The following is a 22,019-nucleotide window of genomic DNA, read 5'->3' as shown; positions in this document are numbered from 1 at the left end:
CTCATTGCACTATCAGGATTCAAGCAAGCCGGGCCGAAGACGGCTGTAATGCCAGAAACCGGTCCCCGGAAGCTTGTTTCCTTCCCAGTGTAAGAATTGGCTTTTGTAGTCTGGTCTGCCCTGTTCCCATCATGCACTGGGACAGGAACAGACTAATTTGCATACAGCCAGGTTCTGAAACTGGGATGGTGCAACGAGCTAAAAAACGGTGTTGGATCTAGCCCTGATCTCTTGACTGGGTGAGAGTATTCTGCTTAATTCAGAGACTCTGTCCCTCACCACCCCTTGTTGTAAATAATTTTGTCCACCCTAAGCGTGGAAGGGTATACTCAGACATGAGTCCCTTGCTCATTGCACCATCAGGATTCAAGCAAGCCGGGCCGAAGACGGCTGTAATGCCAGAAACCGGTCCCCGGAAGCTTGTTTCCTTCCCAGTGTAAGAATTGGCTTTTGTAGTCTGGTCTGCCCTGTTCCCATCATGCACTGGGACAGGAACAGACTAATTTGCATACAGCCAGGTTCTGAAACTGGGATGGTGCAATGAGCTAAAAAACGGTGTTGGATCTAGCCCTGATCTCTTGACTGGGTGAGAGTATTCTGCCTAATTCAGAGACTCTGTCCCTCACCACCCCTTGTTGTAAATAATTTTGTCCACCCTAAGCGTGGAAGGGTATACTCAGACATGAGTCCCTTGCTCATTGCACCATCAGGATTCAAGCAAGCCGGGCCGAAGACGGCTGTAATGCCAGAAACCGGTCCCCGGAAGCTTGTTTCCTTCCCAGTGTAAGAATTGGCTTTTGTAGTCTGGTCTGCCCTGTTCCCATCATGCACTGGGACAGGAACAGACTAATTTGCATACAGCCAGGTTCTGAAACTGGGATGGTGCAATGAGCTAAAAAACGGTGTTGGATCTAGCCCTGATCTCTTGACTGGGTGAGAGTAATCTGCTTAATTCAGAGACTCTGTCCCTCACCACCCCTTGTTGTAAATAATTTGGTCCACCCTAAGCGTGGAAGGGTATACTCAGACATGAGTCCCTTGCTCATTGCACCATCAGGATTCAAGCAAGCCGGGCCGAAGACGGCTGTAATGCCAGAAACCGGTCCCCGGAAGCTTGTTTCCTTCCCAGTGTAAGAATTGGCTTTTGTAGTCTGGTCTGCCCTGTTCCCATCATGCACTGGGACAGGAACAGACTAATTTGCATACAGCCAGGTTCTGAAACTGGGATGGTGCAATGAGCTAAAAAACGGTGTTGGATCTAGCCCTGATCTCTTGACTGGGTGAGAGTATTCTGCTTAATTCAGAGACTCTGTCCCTCACCACCCCTTGTGGTAAATAATTTTGTCCTCCCTAAGCGTGGAAGGGTATACTCAGACATGAGTCCCTTGCTCATTGCACCATCAGGATTCAAGCAAGCCGGGCCGAAGACGGCTGTAATGCCAGAAACCGGTCCCCGGAAGCTTGTTTCCTTCCCAGTGTAAGAATTGGCTTTTGTAGTCTGGTCTGCCCTGTTCCCATCATGCACTGGGACAGGAACAGACTAATTTGCATACAGCCAGGATCTGAAACTGGGATGGTGCAATGAGCTAAAAAACGGTGTTGGATCTAGCCCTGATCTCTTGACTGGGTGAGAGTATTCTGCTTAATTCAGAGACTCTGTCCCTCACCACCCCTTGTTGTAAATAATTTTGTCCACCCTAAGCGTGGAAGGGTATACTCAGACATGAGTCCCTTGCTCATTGCACCATCAGGATTCAAGCAAGCCGGGCCGAAGACGGCTGTAATGCCAGAAACCGGTCCCCGGAAGCTTGTTTCCTTCCCAGTGTAAGAATTGGCTTTTGTAGTCTGGTCTGCCCTGTTCCCATCATGCACTGGGACAGGAACAGACTAATTTGCATACAGCCAGGTTCTGAAACTGGGATGGTGCAATGAGCTAAAAAACAGTGTTGGATCTAGCCCTGATCTCTTGACTGGGTGAGAGTATTCTGCTTAATTCAGAGACTCTGTCCCTCACCACCCCTTGTTGTAAATAATTTTGTCCACCCTAAGCGTGGAAGGGTATACTCAGACATGAGTCCCTTGCTCATTGCACCATCAGGATTCAAGCAAGCCGGGCCGAAGACGGCTGTAATGCCAGAAACCGGTCCCCGGAAGCTTGTTTCCTTCCCAGTGTAAGAATTGGCTTTTGTAGTCTGGTCTGCCCTGTTCCCATCATGCACTGGGACAGGAACAGACTAATTTGCATACAGCCAGGTTCTGAAACTGGGATGGTGCAATGAGCTAAAAAACGGTGTTGGATCTAGCCCTGATCTCTTGACTGGGTGAGAGTATTCTGCTTAATTCAGAGACTCTGTCCCTCACCACCCCTTGTTGTAAATAATTTTGTCCACCCTAAGTGTGGAAGGGTATACTCAGACATGAGTCCCTTGCTCATTGCACCATCAGGATTCAAGCAAGCCGGGCCGAAGACGGCTGTAATGCCAGAAACCGGTCCCCGGAAGCTTGTTTCCTTCCCAGTGTAAGAATTGGCTTTTGTAGTCTGGTCTGCCCTGTTCCCATCATGCACTGGGACAGGAACAGACTAATTTGCATACAGCCAGGTTCTGAAACTGGGATGGTGCAATGAGCTAAAAAACGGTGTTTGATCTAGCCCTGATCTCTTGACTGGGTGAGAGTATTCTGCTTAATTCAGAGACTCTGGCCCTCACCACCCCTTGTTGTAAATAATTTTGTCCACCCTAAGCGTGGAAGGGTATACTCAGACATGAGTCCCTTGCTCATTGCACCATCAGGATTCAAGCAAGCCGGGCCGAAGACGGCTGTAATGCCAGAAACCGGTCCCCGGAAGCTTGTTTCCTTCCCAGTGTAAGAATTGGCTTTTGTAGTCTGGTCTGCCCTGTTCCCATCATGCACTGGGACAGGAACAGACTAATTTGCATACAGCCAGGTTCTGAAACTGGGATGGTGCAATGAGCTAAAAAACGGTGTTGGATCTAGCCCTGATCTCTTGACTGGGTGAGAGTATTCTGCTTAATTCAGAGACTCTGTCCCTCACCACCCCTTGTTGTAAATAATTTTGTCCACCCTAAGCGTGGAAGGGTATACTCAGACATGAGTCCCTTGCTCATTGCACCATCAGGATTCAAGCAAGCCGTGCCGAAGACGGCTGTAATGCCAGAAACCGGTCCCCGGAAGCTTGTTTCCTTCCCAGTGTAAGAATTGGCTTTTGTAGTCTGGTCTGCCCTGTTCCCATCATGCACTGGGACAGGAAGAGACTAATTTGCATACAGCCAGGTTCTGAAACTGGGATGGTGCAATGAGCTAAAAAACGGTGTTGGATCTAGCCCTGATCTCTTGACTGGGTGAGAGTATTCTGCTTAATTCAGAGACTCTGGGGCATATTATCAAGGAGGTTTATCTCCGCTTTTTTGGCTTTAAAAGCCAAGAAAGCGGAGATAAAATTATCTCCCTATTACCAAGCTGTCGCTAACACCAGTTAGCCACAGCTAATAGGAGATAGCGACCATCTTGGGCCCCGCTTTGCATGTCAGTGATATTTATCACTAATGACATGCAAAGTGGGCGTGCCAAGATGTTAGCGACTGGAAACAGTTGCTAACATCGCTATCTCCTATTACCAACTTTTGGAGATATTCGCGCTAAGCGCGAATATCTCCAAAAGCTAACACCTGACCTGAGCAGTTCTTAGCCATGTTAACCAATGGGAGGTGGATAACATGGCTAAGAGCATTTGCTCGATAATGCATGAATATCGCTGACTTTTCAGCGATATTCATGCATTGCGGCTGTTTTTTATCGCATTTGCGATAAACCTTGCTAATAGCAAGGTTTATCTGCGATAAAAATCGCCGATGTGCGGCGATAATTTTTGTCTCTAAACAAGTTAGAGACAAAAATTATCTCTATTGGTTGGTAATATGCCCCTCTGTCCCTCACCACCCCTTGTTGTAAATAACTTATTCCATTCCAGGACCTCATAGTAGGAGAAAATATACCTCCATGACAGTTCCTATTACACAGAGCACTCAGAGCACTCATAGCCTCATTAGTGTCCAAATGGGGTATGCTCGTCCAGGAACCTCCCATACATCATACCTTGCAATATCTACACGTGATGGGGAGGGGGAAACACCTTACGCGCTGGTTCGCATCCTCTCTTCGACAACATAAGGAAACAGATCTCACTCGTCTTCGGCTTCACTGGGAGGGGGCTCTGGGCAGAGCATTTACTGATAGGGAATGGCTCGCTGCCTGTGGCGGTCCGACCTGCATCCCACGGAATCAACGGTTTCGGCAGATACAATTTTCCATACTGCAGCAGGCCTACCTTACCCCAGCTCACATAAAAAGGTACTTCCTCCGCATAGATGCGGCTTGCCCCCATTGTGAGCAATTAGATGCTGACTTGATACATATGCTCTGGGGATGCTCGGCCCTGACTGACTACTGGCGCGCTGTGACAAACACCCTCATAAGCTGCACAGCCCAAACCATTCCTCTGACATGGGAAGCTCATATACTGCATCTCTTTAGTAGGAACAAGAAATATAGAGCAGCTACACGTGTTTTTGACCTAGGGCTCATAACAGCCAAGCGCCTACTCACCAAGTGCTGGAAATCCCCCCCACCACCTCACCCGCTTGCTGGGTGCCGATCCTTCTCTAATTGGGCGAGAGCGGAGGGTGCGTTGCTGTGCAGAGAGGATCTACTTGGTATTTGTATGTTTCCCCTGGCGCCTCAGTGGGATGCAATGGTCTCCAAGCTCTCGGGGGTGGACACAGACAGGGAACCCCTGCCTGCATCACAGAGGGCTATCATCCAGGGTGCCCCCACGCCGACGCGGCTCAGGACTGACACGACTACCCAGTCTGCCATTACCCCTCTGCCGTGGAACTCCATTACTGCTGAGTCTTAGGGGTGTTTGAGGTCCTTCTGCGAATTTAACTTTGACGTCAGGTCTTGCGCGGCTCTATCCTATCCTTCGTTCACTTTCGTTGCCCTCATTTTGTTGTGCCCTATGTCCCTGGTTAAGTTTGAACTGCACTGCTCCTACGTTGCTCGCACATTACTTGATGCTGTGGCTTGTCAGCACCACTCTGTCTTTCCTGCGATATTGCCGCAAGCTTTGTTGTAATTACTGCGCACTGACTTTTTCATTGTCATGAAGCTATCACCTCAGCTGTACACTGTCACTGGCAATCTGTTTTCTTTCCTCCTTTTCTCTGACTGTTGCATCAGTGATGCAATACCTATATGCCCTGGTAATTATATTCTTTGCGTATTACCCAAATCTGCACCTTGGCAGCGCTACCCCGCTTTTGCTTAAGGCACTGTTGTAAACTTGAATGTAATTGATGTATTCTGAATGTTCACCGCCATATTGTAATCAGTCCAAGTGTGCCTAACCATTGGCAATTCATTTCTCTGTTACATGAGTATCATGCTGACTGTATGTTTTATTGACCAATGTTCACAAACAAAAGAAAAAGTTAATAAAAATGATTTAAACAAAATAGGAGTATTTCTTCTGGGGAAAACACCATGGGGCATATTACCAACAACTAGCGATAATTATCGCTATGTTGGCTTAGCGGCAATAATTTTATCGCCGTGTTGCGGCAATTTTTATCGCTTAGGAGCCTTGCTATTACCAAGGTTTATCTCCTAAGCGATAAAAATCGGCCGAAATGCATGAATATCGCTTTAAAGTCAGCGATATTCATGCATTACCGAGCTAATGCTCTTAGCCATGTTATCCACCTCCCATTGGATAACATGGCTAAGAACTGCTCAGGGCAGGTGTTAGCTTTTGGAGATATTCGCGCTTAGCGCGAATATCTCCAAATGTTGGTAATAGGAGATAGCGATGTTAGCGACTGTTTCCAGTCGCTAGCATCTTGGCACGCCCACTTTGCATGTCATTAGTGATAAATATCTCTGACATGCAAAGCGGGGCCCAAGATGGTCGCTATCTCCTACTAGCTGTCGCTAACTGGTGTTAGCGACAGCTAGGTAATAGGGAGATAATTTTATCACAGCTTTCTTGGCTTTTAAATCCAAAAAAGCGGAGATAAATCCCTTGATAATATGCCCCCATGTTCTCAGAATTATCCAGAACAACCCTAATGGAATTCAGCCTTTGCCGCTGCATCAATGGGAATTAACCCCAGTTCTCCAGAGCACCAGACCGTGTTTTATTACAAATGCAGACTGTACATCAGAAGATCTGAAGTGGCCATCGCTAGTCATTGATATACGTGGAGATGAAGATGGGGTAACAAGACGGGTAACATCTTAACACTTAAGGCCTCAATTCTGAGGTACCTTTTCATTTTGATCTGACTAGTAATGAAACCTGTCTCTGTGTTGATAGTTCATTCCTAATTATTATGATTTATATTACCACTAAATGACACTAGGGATCGGCATCCTTTGCAAGCACTAACTACCTACACAGTGAAAAGGAAATAAGTAAGGAACAGGCATAAGGAAGCTAAAAGCAGACATGAACAATGATTCGGACAAAGACAGGCAAGGGAAGAGGTTATAAAGTCAATGAGTCCATTTCTCACAGGTTTTGAAAAGGAGAGAGGAGGTAAGAGGAGGATAAGGAAGCTGTTGGGAGTTAGCAATGGGGAGATAATGGCAAGAGGGTAAGTTTACAGTTAAAGCGGTCACTTGAAAGAGCTTCAACACTATATCTAGAGGATATCTGCTGATGCCATTCAAGAGAGAGCAGTACGTCCCCCTCCTAACACCCTGAAAATGCTGAACACGGAATCAGAAAATTGAGTCTGAAAATTAAAGAGATATATATTCCTTGAATAGAATGGAGGCTCAAGAGGAGAGAAAGCAATACCCTGAGAATAAAGCTATGAGTTAACCAAAACAAGTCAACTTCACTGAGGAGTAAGTATGGGGGAATTTTGTGGATCTGCTGTCCGCGAATTCACGCGAAATCGCATAAAAGTCCACGAATTCGCGGATTTTCCCGCAAAATCACGGATTTTTTTGCGATTTCCATCTGCTCAGCTGGAGTACTTTCTACTGGCTAATCAGTAAGTGCTACCTTGTTGGGTAAATGTATAGCGCTTTTCCTAAACTGCAGCTGTGTAAAGAGCCAGAACATTTGTCTCCACTGACCATGTGTGCCTGTAACTTTACCACCACGCCAAAAGGCGCCGAGGTCCCTTGAGTGAGCTGTCCATCATAGTTGGGAAAGGGCGGGAAGACGTTTGATGCCGCTAGTGTTTGGTGCGTGGCTTCTATGCTTGTTCACATGCCTCTTGTGTATAAAGGGTCAGAGAGCAAGCAGGGCAGCAAGTGAGGAGAAAGCAGCCTCCTGGTCACAGGAACGGGGATTGCGCTCGATAAACTCAGAGATGCAAAGACCTCCCTCGAGTATTACAGCTAATGTTCGACAGCAGATATGGGGTTAAAGCACACTTGCCCAGCCTCGACCGTGCTCACTAATGCTTTTGGGCTGATTAAAACTTTACTGAATTTGAGCATCAACTCGGGCACCTGCTTTATTTATATCTGTCAGTGCTTCCTGTTCTGGTTTCATTTTTGTGACAGGAGCCTCGTGCCAGAATTATTCCTGCCCTGCCTAGGTAGCCACGAAGGTGCCACCGTTTTGTGCAATACCGCTACTCAACTGGAGTACTTTCTACTGGCTAATCCAGTAAGTGCTACCTCGTTGGGTAAATGATAGTGCTTTTCCTACACTGCAGCTGCGTAGGGCCAGAAGATTTGTCTCCACTGACCATGTGTGCCTGTAACTTTGACACAGCGCCAAAAGGCGCCGAGGTCCCTTGAGTGATCTGTCCATCATAGTTGGGAAAGGGCGGGAAGACATTTGATACCGCTAGTGTGTGGTGTGGGGCTTCTATGTGTGTCAACATGCCTCTTGTGTATAACGGGTCAGAGAGCGAACAGGGCAGCAGGTGAGGAGAAAGCAGCCTCCTGGTCACAGGAATGGGGATTGCGCTTGAGAAACTCAGGGATGCAAAGACCTCCCTCGGGTATTACAGTTAATTTTCGACGGCAGATATGGGGATAAAGCACACTTGCCTAGCATCGACCGTGCTCACTAATGTTTTGGGCTGATTAAAATGTTACGGAATTTGAGCTTCAACTCGGGCACCTGCTTTATTTATATCTGTAAGTGCTTCCTGTTGAGGTTTAATTTTTGGCCCACAGGAAGCACTTACAGAGTTAAGGAAGGTGCCCGAGTTGAAGCTAACTTTGTAACCATTTTAGAATGGCGCCAGCAAGCACTCTGGCAGCTTGCCGGCGCCATTCTAAAATGGTTACAAAGTTAGCTTCAACTCGAGCACCTGCCTTAACTGTGCTTCCTGTGGGCCCCAAAAAAAAATCCGCCCGCTCGTGAATTCGCAAATTTTTCGGCAATTTCGCAAGATTCGCTGATCGCGAAATTGCCGAAAATTCGCAAATTTCACGAGCAGAGCGGATTTTGCGCCCATACTTACTGAGGAGCAGATGGATAAAACGTCTTATTGGTCACAAAACCTCCAATTCGCTAAATCAGAGGGTTTGTGACTGTTGAAAAGCATCTTTGCATGTACTAAACAAATTTAGTGAATTGGTAAATGGTTTCGAAATGGTTTACAAATTCCATTTTGAAAGTGGTATGTTGTGAGTGTCACTTCTAAATTGTGATTCATTCTCTGATGTACCAATGGTAAGCAGCGTTAACTGCAGTCACAAACCATTGATCCATTACCAACTCCCAAGTTGGGATGGTAACTGATTCACTAAGGGGAAGTTGACCCTCACCATTTGTAAGTGATGAAAAAGGTTTCTGGGAGAGTAGGCAGTGGTCCTTGGGACAGCTAACAAATGTCAGTGAAACTTTTTTTAAAGAATTTTTTTGTGAAAGACAGTACTGTTTTCTTTAGGGAAATGAGCTGCATTAAAATAAGTGTTTCTTTATTTAAACAAAATCACAGACATGGTGGTTTGCTGACCCTTGCAGACCACAGAAGCTCTGATTATGGCCAATTGCAGGGAGTTGCAAATTGAGACCTGTTCTAATAAATAATAATTAGGCAGGTCATTCTGCGATCCCCTATGATTCTGTATTTTGTGAACTGACCTACTTGCACATAGGTAATTTTACAAAAAAAGACTGCATTCCAAAATATAGTCGAGGCACAATTTTTAACTACTTGTTGCAAATATACTCTTTGTACATTGTTGAAGAACCGGGTTTGAGAACCCAGCGGCGCCAGTCTTCGGGTTCTCCTGTCTTGGTATACAGAGACACGGAATACTTCTGGATGGCGTCAGAGATCAAATGTATTAGCTGCAGCTAGTAACAGTAATCCCAGCAATACAACACGGTGTAAAACTCAGGAAACTGCTCAATTTTCGTAGAGTAAGACATCTCTTTTTATACATATTTTGCTCATTACAAATGCACACCCACTGCGACAAATACTAACGAATGAAATACATTTTCCCACACATTATCACATCATAAAAAGCTCACTTTACATTTTACCAACCCACAAATTAATTATTAGGAATGTCCCAAATTCAATTTCCACGAGCCGACAAAACCATAATTGAAAGCACTACCCATGTAATGAAAAGACATAAGAAAAGAAACAATTCAGATGCTGAATAGGATAAGATATGTACAAAAACACTAAAGTTAACGATATCCTGAACATTGATTGGCAATCTCAGACAACGATCAGCCAGGGAAATTGGCTTCGCAAAGGGTCAGTTTCAGGTGACGGGGTCAGCGTCCTGCAGTTCACTCACAAGTCAGAAAAGGCCTAGTTAATACGTACATGAACAACGAAGCCCATGCAACTTTGTTCGTTCGGTTACCTCCATAGGCCTACGTGAGGGCAACACAAAATGGCATCACGAACAACTCAAACAAAATGGAGTCCGGTTCCAGAACCACAGAACCTCAGACCCTCCTTTTGCCATTACGTAGGCAATAACCTAAACTCATGTCAATCTGAATCCAGGTCTATATCTATTCTCATCAGGTCATCAAGGTGTTGCTGTAGCATCATCTTATTATCCTTCACTTCTCTCGGGACAGGTCCTCTCACACAGATCGTAGCACAAAGACTACAAATGGCGGGACCACGCTGGATGCATAAACAACACGAGAAAAGGATAGCTAAAGCCATACCAAGGAACATCAGAATCTTCCATCCCCATTTAGACAACAGTCCCCAAATCCATCCAGTCAATGACCAGTTCCCTTCGTCTACATGTATAGACTCAGCAGACTTATGTAACTTCATGATGGCTTGGTACACTGTCTGGGCATTATCTGGTATGAAAACACAGCAACTAGACCCGATCAATTTACATACCCCACCTCTATCTGCTAATATAATATCTAAAACCTACGGTTTTGTAACGTCATAAGACGATCCGCCTGAAGCTCAGCTGTAATATTGTTAAGAGCACCTGCAGTTTCATTTATAGTGGCCTCAACCACTCTCGTAAGCTTTCGAATATTCCTACTATTGGCCATAGGATCCCAAAAGGGCACGAAACCCTTAAAGAAGTCTCCAGCTTCTTGTGCGACAGTATCTTTCGCATCGATGACACCTCTACCATGTCTTGTCTTATGGGAATTGAAAAAAGCAGTGTATGTAGGGGGAAGCAAAAACGCCACATAACATGTACCTGAAAAATCAGGTGGCAACCATGTATAGGCTCTGTCGTGACAAACAAAATACGTGCCTTTAGCTGGCACGAACGGTGGAGAACTCTGGGATGCATAGACATAGGTGTGAACACACACACTCTTACCAAGCTGAGCTCTCGGATTCTGACCATTACCTTGCAGACAAAGGTGACCTCAATGGGGTACAATCCAAATAGAGGGAGACCTTTTTCATCTCTCCTTCTCTGTCAGACTAATGCTATATCCAGTCTTGTTCCAACCAGTATATGCTCGTACTTCATCCTTAGGGATAGCATTATACGCATCGATATCTCTGATCATATCTACTATTCCCTGTATCAAGGCATTATTACTCGCATTATCTTTGATGGAACGTAAAGGAGATGCTTCATTCGCATAAATAAACATTGCTTGGAGTGCCCATACTGACCCATTAGGCGAAAAAGGCAAAACCAAATATGGCATTCCCTTATCTGTTGTATGCGGCATAAGACCACATACCCAGCAATTCGTTGTATTTACTACTAGCTGATGTTGATGCAACAACTGTATAAACAAATTGTTAACAAATTCTGATCTTCGTGTCTGCTCATGTTCAGGCAAAGTGTGAAACTCATACAAAGGAACAGTAGAAAAAGAAAGAGTAGGTTGGGACGTAGGTACAAGAGTCTGTTGTGTAATATAGACAATCCAACCCACACAATCCAATGTAATATTCAAAAGCATCAAGAAACACAATATCAAAAAACATTTGCTACGGACCAATGTACACATTTCCATTTTAAAATCAATTCTCTCAACACTTTTCTCAGTTACAAAAGACTCCATCCTCTAACGTGCTGCTCACGGCTATTACCTTCTTCACTTAAATGTGCGTCAAAATCGTACTAACGATCATGAACCACAGACCTTTCGTCAATTCGTGGCTCACCCCTTAAGGCTGTACCGCGACCCTGCAGCTGAGTCCGGATGGTGACTCGAAAAAGAAAAAGAAAAATAGTCACTAGTCTGAAAAAGGTGTAACTCACAACAAAAATTCAAATTTTATTTGTCCATTTATTTGTCCTTTCTCGGCCTTAAGTTGTAGCGCTCTTTGCCAGGCACAGTTTGCTCTTGAAAAAGTGTTTCCGGATCCGTTGTGTCAAGTCTTAGATGTGGGGGCACAGAAGCTTGGAGAATATCATCGTCCGCACGTTCTGACTGAGTCCATTCCAAATGTGCATCACTAAAAGGTACGAATCTGGGAATTCTTTCACATTCAGAATCTGCTATACCTCCCCTTACCCACTTGTCATATGGTAAGGGCAACGGAATCTTCTTACAAAGGGTGGCATGCACCCAACTTTTTTTTACCAGCTACCCTAACTGCAGTCCGAGTCACTAGCAAGACTAAATGCGGTCCAGTCCACCTTGGCTCCAAGTTCTTAGTTCGTTGGAAGTTCTTCGTAAGGACGTATTCTCCAGGTTGAATTGTGTGGCCTGGATCTGCAGTTGCTGTCGGTAAACTGTCATAGACCTGTTGGTGGAGAACACGTAATTTAGCAGTCAAGTCATGTAAGTAATCCACCAACATAGGGTACTCGATGTCGCTATACTTCTTAGGCCTTGGCACACCCCAAACATTGGCCAGACGACCAAACACAATTTCATATGGGCTAAGTCCCACACGAGAATGTACTGTCGTCCTCGTTGACAAAAGGGCCAATGGCAAAGCATCTGGCCATGTAAGCTTGTATCTTAGCTAATTTCAACTTCAGAGTGCCATTATAGCACTCAACAAGTCCAGCGGACTGGGGGTGATTCGCAGCATGGAATTTCTGATTAATACCCAAACCCGCACACACTTTCTTCATGATCTGACCCACGAATTCACTCCCATTGTCGCTCCATACAATTCTTGGCAAACCATACCTAGGGAAGTACTCTTTGAGCAAAACCTTGGCTGTAGACAAGGCAGTATTATCCTTTAGGGGGTAAGCCTCTATCCATCTGGAAAAGGCACAAACGACCACAAGGACATACTTCAAGTTATTGCATCTCTCCATGTGAATGTAATCTAGCTGTATCAAAGAGTCTTTATTTCGGCATAAATGCCATAAAAGAAGCAATTCAAATGCATACAATAAAACATATTAAAAACTGTACAGCGTGGAACACAAAACCATTCATTAAGAACAATTCATTTGTATAGGAGACAATTATAAACAACAGCATTAAGGTTCTGCATTGGACCCCTCATTAATTAATTGGAAGGGAATTTTGACATTTCTACCTATTTACAATCGATAGCCCAATTTTTTTCTTTGGAAAAAGATACAATGCAAGAATCTACTGACACTAAATATTTTGGGTTGGCTTGTGTTAGTAGAAAGGATTCTCAGAGCCTGAGAACATGATCTCACACCTAATACTAGGCATATTGGTTTGATCCATCTTTTCCTGGACTGGGCATATAATGGACAGAAAAAGAGGATACGTTGCTCGTTTTCTTTTTGGTGACTTCCACACATGGGGCAAAGTTCGTCTACCACCTGATTTGAAATATTTGCACCACTGGTCCAACGAGCCAATGTGGAGCCTATTTGGAGGTTGCCATATCTAAATTTTAAAAATAGAGTTTTTGCAAGCGGCGGTTCTATTTCGTCCAAAAAGGTCTCGAAAGTTGGTTCATCTTTAAAGGTGAGGAACTTTGTTACTAGTGTCCCACTAGATGAAGCACTTTTGGTCATGTCTATGATGTATGTCCAGAAGGCCCTTTTTGCTATTTTTTTTTAGTTTGGTGGTAATAGGTCCGGGTTTTCCCAATAATGTTTCAGACCTAAATTGTGAAGCCAAGTTTTGACATGTTTGACCCATGATATTACTTTGAAGTTATCAAGCTCCATAACTTCTTTGAGCCCATTTCTGTAGTCTTGTAATTCTGGTACCTGCCATAGCCTTATCCATAGCAGCAGAGGGCGTAAAATAATATGGTGGTCCGTTCTCCGAAAATTTAGGTCCAATTGGAGGGGCACCAAAGGGGTAGTTCTAGGAACCCTGACCAAACTTCTCAAAAAATTATTATCTAGGACACTAAAAATCTAGCTGTATTACTTCAAACGGATACGTTGGGGGAGCAAAATGACCAGCTCGAGTTGGAGTTCCCTTTCCAGGATTATACATCAGACAAATCATACAATGCTTCACCACATTCTCAGCGCATTTAGGAATTCCAGCATTCTGCCATACTGGAGCCAACAACTTGCATATCCCTTTCGAACTAATATGAGCCATTCCATGAGCCATAGTAACCACTGGGAGCACATACGCATCAGGCAACAACCATCGCTGGTGCTCCGACAACTCAACCCAACAACCTGTCGAATCCAACATACCCGTAGTTTCTCTCCACAAACTCACTTCTTTTTCCGTAGCTTCAGCCTGAATCAACTTCACACTTTCTATTGTGTCTTCACACATTCCACCAGCCATAACCCAATTAGCAGGGCCCACAACATACATTCGACTCGTCATGTCTTTCACCGTTTCTTTCGCAGCATCATCTGCAAACGCATTCCCTCGACCCACGTCATCTGTAACCTTCTTATGCGCACTACACTTCACAATTGCAATCTGCTTTGGTAGAGTAAGTGATTCAAGAAGTTCATTCACCAATTGTCCATGTTGAATTTTCGTACCATGAGAAGTAAGAAATCCTCTCTCTCTCCACAAACGTCCGAAACTATGGGCCACACCAAACGCATACTGGCTATCAGTATAAACATTCACTTGCTTTCCTTCTGACAACACACACGCTCTAGTCAATGCTATTAACTCTGCTGCTTGCGCTGAATTCTGTGCTATACGTGCTGTTTCAACAACTGTATGCAAAGTCTCCATTCGAAAGCTTAAAACATGAACCATCTACCCATAGGGTACCATCAAAATTCGAAAGAGGAGTATCTTTTAAATCAACTCGAGTCTTTGTTTCCTCCTCTGTCTGGAGAACACAATCATGCTGTTCCTGAACATCTGTCTCTACAGAAATCGGCAACAACGTAGCTGGATTCAACACATTGCACCTTTTGATGTGCACATGGCTAGCCAAAAGCGTCAACTCATAACCTGACAAACGTGCACTAGTAAGGTGCTGTGTCTTCGTCCTATTCAATAGAGTATCCACTACATGTGGGACCATTACAATCAACGTATTATCCAATACCAAACCAGCAGACTGTCTAATAGAAACAGCCGCTGCCGCTGTAGCTCTCAGGCAACTCGGCAACGCTCTAGCTACTGGATCTAACGTTGCTGACAAATACGCACATGGGCGTTGCTTGTCTCCAAATTGTTGCGTCAACACTGACAATGCACAACCTTCTCTCTCATGAACATACAATGTGAAAGATTTACTGTAGTCCGGGGTACCCAACACCGGAGCAGAACACAATGAATCACGTAATTCAGAAAAACTTTTCTGACATTCGTCAGACCAAGGGAGAGGATACGGAGTATCTTTAAGAGTCAATGCCAACAGAGGTTTGGCTAGCAAGGAAAAATTGGGGATCCACTGTCTACAATACGAAGTGATACCTAAGAAAGCACGCACTTCTCTCTGTGTGGATGGTACAGTCATTTGGGCAATCGCTTGAATTCGTTCTGGGGTCAATCGTCTTCCCTCCTTCGACAAGAGATGACCTAAATAGGTTACTTCTTGTCGGCAATACTGTAACTTTGAAGGTGACACTTTATGATGAAGGTCAGACAAATATCGTAACAAGGAAAGAGTAGCTTCTTTACAAATCTCTTCATCATCAGCAGCGACTAGCAGATCATCAACATACTGGATAAGAGTAGCACCAGAAGGCAACACAAAACTATCAAGCTGAGTTTTCAACACCTGACTATAGATGGAGGGACTTTCACAATAACCTTGAGGAGCTCTCTTAAACCGGAAGCTGCGGCCTCCTAAAGAGAAGCCGAAAATATCTCTACTTTCCTCAGCGATTGGAATGCTAAAGAAAGCATTCTTCAGATCGATAACTGAAAACTAAGCAGCTGAAGCAGGAATCAGAGTCAACAAAGCAGTGATATCCGGGACAACAGGAAACTGCAGCACAACAATCTTATTCACTTCTCGAAGATCGATCACATACCGGTACACAGGTGGCTGAGAAGCATCAGTACGCTTAAGGACAGGCACAACAGGACTGTTACACACATTACCTCTCGTTTCTTCAACCACACCGTCCTCAATCAAATCATAAATAATCGCTAGAAGAGCTCTCTCGCCATCACTAGAGACTTTATATTGAGGAATACGAGGTAGCCTAGCATTCCACTTAAGGGTAACAACATAGGGTGGAATCTGCAAGAGACCAACATCATTGGGACCTGTAGCCCAAAGTGTATCAGGAAGAGAACGCAATTCCAGTGGAAGACAATCTTTAGACAAATACATCGGGGAAATCACTTTCTTACCCATCATAAGATGTACTCCCGAAGGAGAACAATGTAATGTCGCATGCAGTCTTTTCAGCAAGTCCAGACCCGACAGATTCTCACCACAACCAGTCGTTACAATAAGAGGAGCTTCCAATTCACAAGGACCAATAGAAAGGGGCAAAGGATTAGAAACCGGATTACGAACTGGGGCGCCAGAAAATCCTACTGAAACATTGGTCAAGCCAGATAAATGTGCGCCAGGAAGTTTAGAGTGCATGATAGAACTCTTTGTCGCACCAGTATCCAAAAGAAAAGGTTCTGCCACACCTAATGTAATCACTTCAACATAAGGTCCACTCTGGTCTACTGGAACTGACACTACTCCCTGTCTTTGCCCATGGCTGTCCTAACTATCATTATAACCAGCACTCTCACTCTCGACATAATAATTATCAACGTAGTATTGTGCAGACTGAACAGTCGGAACATTCTGTCCGTCAAATCAATTCGTAGAATTCTGAGGGGGAAAGGAACGCTCATTCCGGGGAAACACACCACGTCCCCTACCCCTAGGAACTTGTTGGAAACCACCACAACCTCTCTGACCAGATACACCATTCGCACGCTGTAACAGAATCGGACAACTATGCTTGAAGTGACCCTCTTCTCTGCAATAAGCACACTGATTAGGTCCTAGCGGCAATCGCGGAGCCAAATACTCGGGTTTCTGTAGCAATCTCTGAAACTGTGGGGGTTGCTGAAACTGAGGCTGATTCGTACGAGGCGGATAAGCTTGCTGCAAAAGAACTTTCGTTTTTAATTCTTTAGGCTTCTTCTCTACTTTATCCTTCTCATCTTTATCCCTATTCTCATAATATTGTGCAGTAGCCAATATCTGGGCTGACGAAGAAACAGCCCATGAACTCTCAGAATCCTTTAACTTATTAGAAAGTTCGGGAAGCAAATTAAAGACAAATTTGTCCACGACCAACCTTTGACCACCTTCAGTGCTCATGTTCTGACCACTATGATCGATAAACGTTTCTTCAAACCTCGTAAAGAAATCAGACACACTCTCGTCTTTCTTTTGTTTGCATGCTGCTAACTTGTCCCAATTCACTCGCAAAGGAGGCATCACAGTTTTCATCAAATTAATAATCCTATCAGGTAATTCTGCAACTAAGGGTTCAGGTTTGGCACCTCCTACTTGCCAACCATCTGCAGCAACAATATTAGCCCACGTATTGAGGTTCCGTGGTTTTCGGGACCGGATTCCATTTTGTTTGCGTTGTTCATAACGCCATTTTCTGTTGCCCTCACGTAGGCCGTGGAGGTAACCGAATGAACAAAGTTGCATGGGCTTCATTGTTCATGTATGCATTAAACAGGCCCTTTTTGACTCTGAAAGAACTGCAGAGAAACTGGCCCTTCACGAAGCCAATTTCTCTGGCTGATCGTTGTCTGAGATTGGCAATCAATGTTCAGGACCTTGTTATCCTTTAGTTTCCTTGCACATATCTTATCCTAATCAGCATCTGAATTGTTTGTTTCCTTACGACTTTTCATTACATGGGTTGTGCTTTTCAATTATAAATTTTTCCGGCTTGCAAAGATTGAATTTGGGACAGTCCTAATAATTAACTTTTGGGTTGGGTTACTGTAAATTGGGTTTTTGTTAATGTGATACTCAGTTAGAAAATGTGTCCTATTGGTCAGAATTTTGCGCAGTGGGTGTACATTTATAATGAGAATATTGTGTATAAAAGGTGATGTCTTGCTCTATGAAATTTGAACAGTTTCTTGAGTTGTACACCGTGTTGTATTGCTGAGATTACTGTTACTAGCTGCAGCTAATAAATGTGATCTCTGACGCCACCTAGAAGTATTCCGTGTCTCTGTTTGCCAAGACAGGAGAACCCGAAGACTTTGGGCGTGTTCCTGGCGCCGCTGGGTTCTAAAACCCGGTTCTTCAGTTGGCACCCAACGGTGGGGCGACTTCAACGGTACCGGTCCAAGCCCGAGGATCGTGAGGAGCCACGTGAGGAAATTCTGGAGGAAGGCCGCCACTTCATTGACCCCTGCATGTCGACGTGGACCGAAGGTCTTTTCAGCGAGGCTTCCCGCTTTCCATCGGCTACGAAGGACTGCTGCCCTGACTGTCGCCCTGTCTTGTACCCTTGATTGATCCTTTGTAAAGCAAGACGATAGACGGTCTTCTGGTGGCGTGACAGATATTTGGTTAAGTATAAGTGGGTCACTCCCACGATCTTTGTTTTGGTTCTTGGTTTTGATTTGGTTCTTGCAAAAATCGAAGCCGAGGGGCTCGTATATTTACGAGAGTATCGATAGTTGATAACCCCTTGAAGTTTGAAGCTAGATTAGTGAGCTATAAGATGCCTGGTTTTATCAAAATTAGGAAATGGTTTAGTTGTGGTTGCAACAGGGATTCCCGATTGGAGGATTCGTGTCCGATACCTCCGGTTGGAACTCCGACTTATGAGCTCTATTCAAAACACGGAGTGGGTCCTATCACTTATAATGAAGTGTGGGTCCGCTATACAAGGAAAGATGGTGTTTTACGATGGCCCCAACATGGTAGTTTTGAATTAAATATTTTAGATAATCTGGAAGTTGCACTATTTAAGAAGAAAGCCCGGCTGGCAATGTTTGACTCTTTCCGCCTCTGGCGAAAGGAAGCCAAACAGCGAGAAATTAAGCAAGCAAAGAGAGATAGGAAAGATAAGAATATGTCAGTACTACAAGCTGCTAGGTAGTTTAAGTCAGATGAGGAAGATCGAGTGTGTGAAGTTTTAGATAGACAGCGTTGCATGGCCATAGATAAATGTTATCCGGCCTTGCCGTCTTCTCCTCCGAAAGTGACGGAAGACCCTGAAAAAGATCCTTTGATGTCTCATTTACTGAGATTGCCACCCCCTTATGTGCAGGGTGCTACTGCGCCTCCATTACCCCCGGTTGTTCTACCCTTTGTTGTTTAACCTCCTGCTGTTGTTCAGCCACCCGGTGCTCCACAGATGGTTTTGCCTCCTACTGCGCAACCCACTCTAGGGTCGCAAGCTTTGCTTCCAGCTTTGCCTCAAACTCATTTGCCTTCTGCTTCTGCATCTCAGACTCCTACTGCTCTTGTTCCTACTTTGTCTCAAGATTTTAACTTTCCTGTTCTTACGCCTACTTCTTCTCCCTCTGCTCGAAAACGAATGACAGAAACTGTTGTTAATCTGTTGTCTCCATTGTTTGGGTCACTGAGTATGACCCCTGTTTCGGAACGTAAGCAGAGTCGTAGTCAGCTTCCTAGTTCCGAAGAGCGAGCAGTGTTGGATCTGTTGGCTCATAGATGGATTGTAAATGCTTCCAGGTATAATTTGCCAGCAGTTATGGATGTTTTCTTTCAGTGGGAGCCGCCTAAGCAAAGGTATGTTTTTGATGTAATGTGTGCTTTTCTGCGGCAGGAATGGGAAGATAATGAGTTGGGTCTGATTCCGCAGGAAGTGCTTGATGTTCAGTCAGAGTTTGCTAAAGGGGCGATAGTGGAATCTGATGTTACTGATGCCGTAGAGACGATACTTGCCTTCAGAACTAGACTCCCGTCTCAGCCATTGTACGAACCTGATCCTTCTGTTAGGAGGAAAGTGAAGCAGTATCCTATGAGAGAAGTTCCCCCTGTATGGAGAGAGGCAGTTGCTGCTAATGTTAATCAGGGTATTCAGGCTGTAGAGGCCCATTTTCAGCGAGTGTGGGTACATGTCCCTTGGAAGAGAGCAGAGTTCTTAGCTCTTAAGCAGACCTTACCTGACCCTCGTAAGAATCCTGCTGGTTATTACAAGGAGTTGTCCCAGACAGTTGAAGCGTGTATTATGAATTTAGCTGACATAGATATGTTAATGGGTAATGTAGTTCCTCAACCTTTGTGGGCGAAGATTCGTCATGAGAATCATGCGGCAGAATTAGGAGATACGTGGGCTAATATTGTTGCTGCAGATGGTCGACAGGTTGGAGGTGCCAAACCTGAGCCTTTAGTTGCAGAATTACCTGGTAGGATTATTAATCTAATGAAAACTATGATGCCTGCTTTACGAGTGAATTGGGACAAGTTAGCAGCATGCAAACAAAAGAAAGACGAGAGTGTGTCTGATTTCTTCACGAGGTTTGAAGAAACGTTTATCGATCATAGTGGTCAGGACATGAGTACGGAAGGTGGTCAAAGGTTGTTCGTGGACAAATTTGTCTTTAATTTGCTTCCCGAACTTTCTAATAAGTTAAAGGACTCTGAGAGTTCATGGGCTATTTCTTCGTCGGCCCGTATATTGGCTACTGCCCAATATTATGAGAATAGGGATAAAGATGAGAAGGATAAAGCAGAGAAGAAAACTAAAGATTTAAAGACGAAAGTTCTTTTGCAGCAAGCTTATCCGCCTCGTCAGAATCAGCCTCAGTTTCAGCAACCTCCACAGTTTCAGAGATTGTTACAAAAGCCTGAGCCTTATGCTCCGCGATTCTTTCCTGGTCCTAATCAGTGTGCTTATTGCAGAGAGGAAGGTCATTTCAAGAATAGTTGCCCGGCTTTGTTACAGCGTGCGAATGGCGTATCTGGTCAGAGAGGTCGTGGTGGTTTTCAGCAAGCTCCTAGGGGTAGGGGACGTGGGGCCAGATGTAGGTGGCCAATTACCGGTCGGTAACGGCCGAATTCGGCCGTTACCGACCGGTAATTGGATTTTGAGATGTAGGAGCATGCTTTACAGAATCGGTATTTTACCGAATCTGTATTTACAGATTCGGTATTTTACCGAATCTGTATTTACAGATTCGGTAAAATTACCGAATCTGTAAATACAGACTCAGTAAAAATACCGAGTCTGTAAAAGCACATGTAGGTAGCACATCTTTGAGTGCCGCAGGCCTTTCAGATTCGGTATTTTAACACCCAATCCAATTGGGTGTTAAAATACCGAATTCAGGTGTGCATGCACATGTGTGCATGCACACCTAGCCATGTGACAGACAGACATGCCCTTAGGGCATGTCTGTGTGCCACATGGCGCACATGCCTATTTTTGGGGTGCCAGAGGGTGTCAAAGTGACACCCCCTGCACCCTTGCAAAAATCGGTATTTACCGATTCTGTAATTACAGAATCGGTATTGCCCATTGATTCCTATGGGCTTCAAGGCCCATAGGAATCAATGGTCAATACCGATTCGGTATTTACAGATTCGGTAAATACCGAATCTTAACGATTCGGTATTTACAGAATCTGAAATACCTACATCTCCCCCCTTCATATTTACCGACTCCTAAATACCGAATCGGTAAAATTCGGTTTTTAAGAGTCGGTAAATATGAATTAACTACATCTGGCCCGTGGTGTGTTACCCCAGAATGAGCGTTCCTCTTCCCTTCAGAATTCTGCGAATTATTTTGACAGACAGAATGTTCCGAGTGGTCAGTCTGCACAGTACTATGTTGATGAATATTATGTCGAGAGTGAGAGTGCTGGTTATAATGATAGTTAGGACAGCCATGGGCAAAGTAAGGGAGTAGTGTCAGTTCCAGTAGACAAGAGTGGACCTTATGTTGAAGTGACTACATCAGGTGTGACAGACCTTTTCTTTTGGATACTGGTGCGACAAAGAGTTCTATTATGCACTCTAAACTTCCTGGCGCACCTTTGTCTGGCTTGACCAATGTTTCAGTAGGAATTTCAGGCACCCCAGTTTGTAACACGGTTTCTAGTCCTTTGCCTCTTTCTATTGGCCCTTGTGAATTGGAAGCTCCTCTTATTTTGACGACTGGTTGTAATGAGAATTTGTTGGGTTTGGACTTGCTGAAAAGATTGTATGCAACATTACATTGTTCTCCTTCAGGAGTACATCTTA

This window comes from Lissotriton helveticus, chromosome 11, assembly GCF_964261635.1.
Source record: "Lissotriton helveticus chromosome 11, aLisHel1.1, whole genome shotgun sequence".
Classification (NCBI taxonomy): domain Eukaryota; kingdom Metazoa; phylum Chordata; class Amphibia; order Caudata; family Salamandridae; genus Lissotriton; species Lissotriton helveticus.
This window is presented reverse-complemented; position numbering follows the sequence as displayed.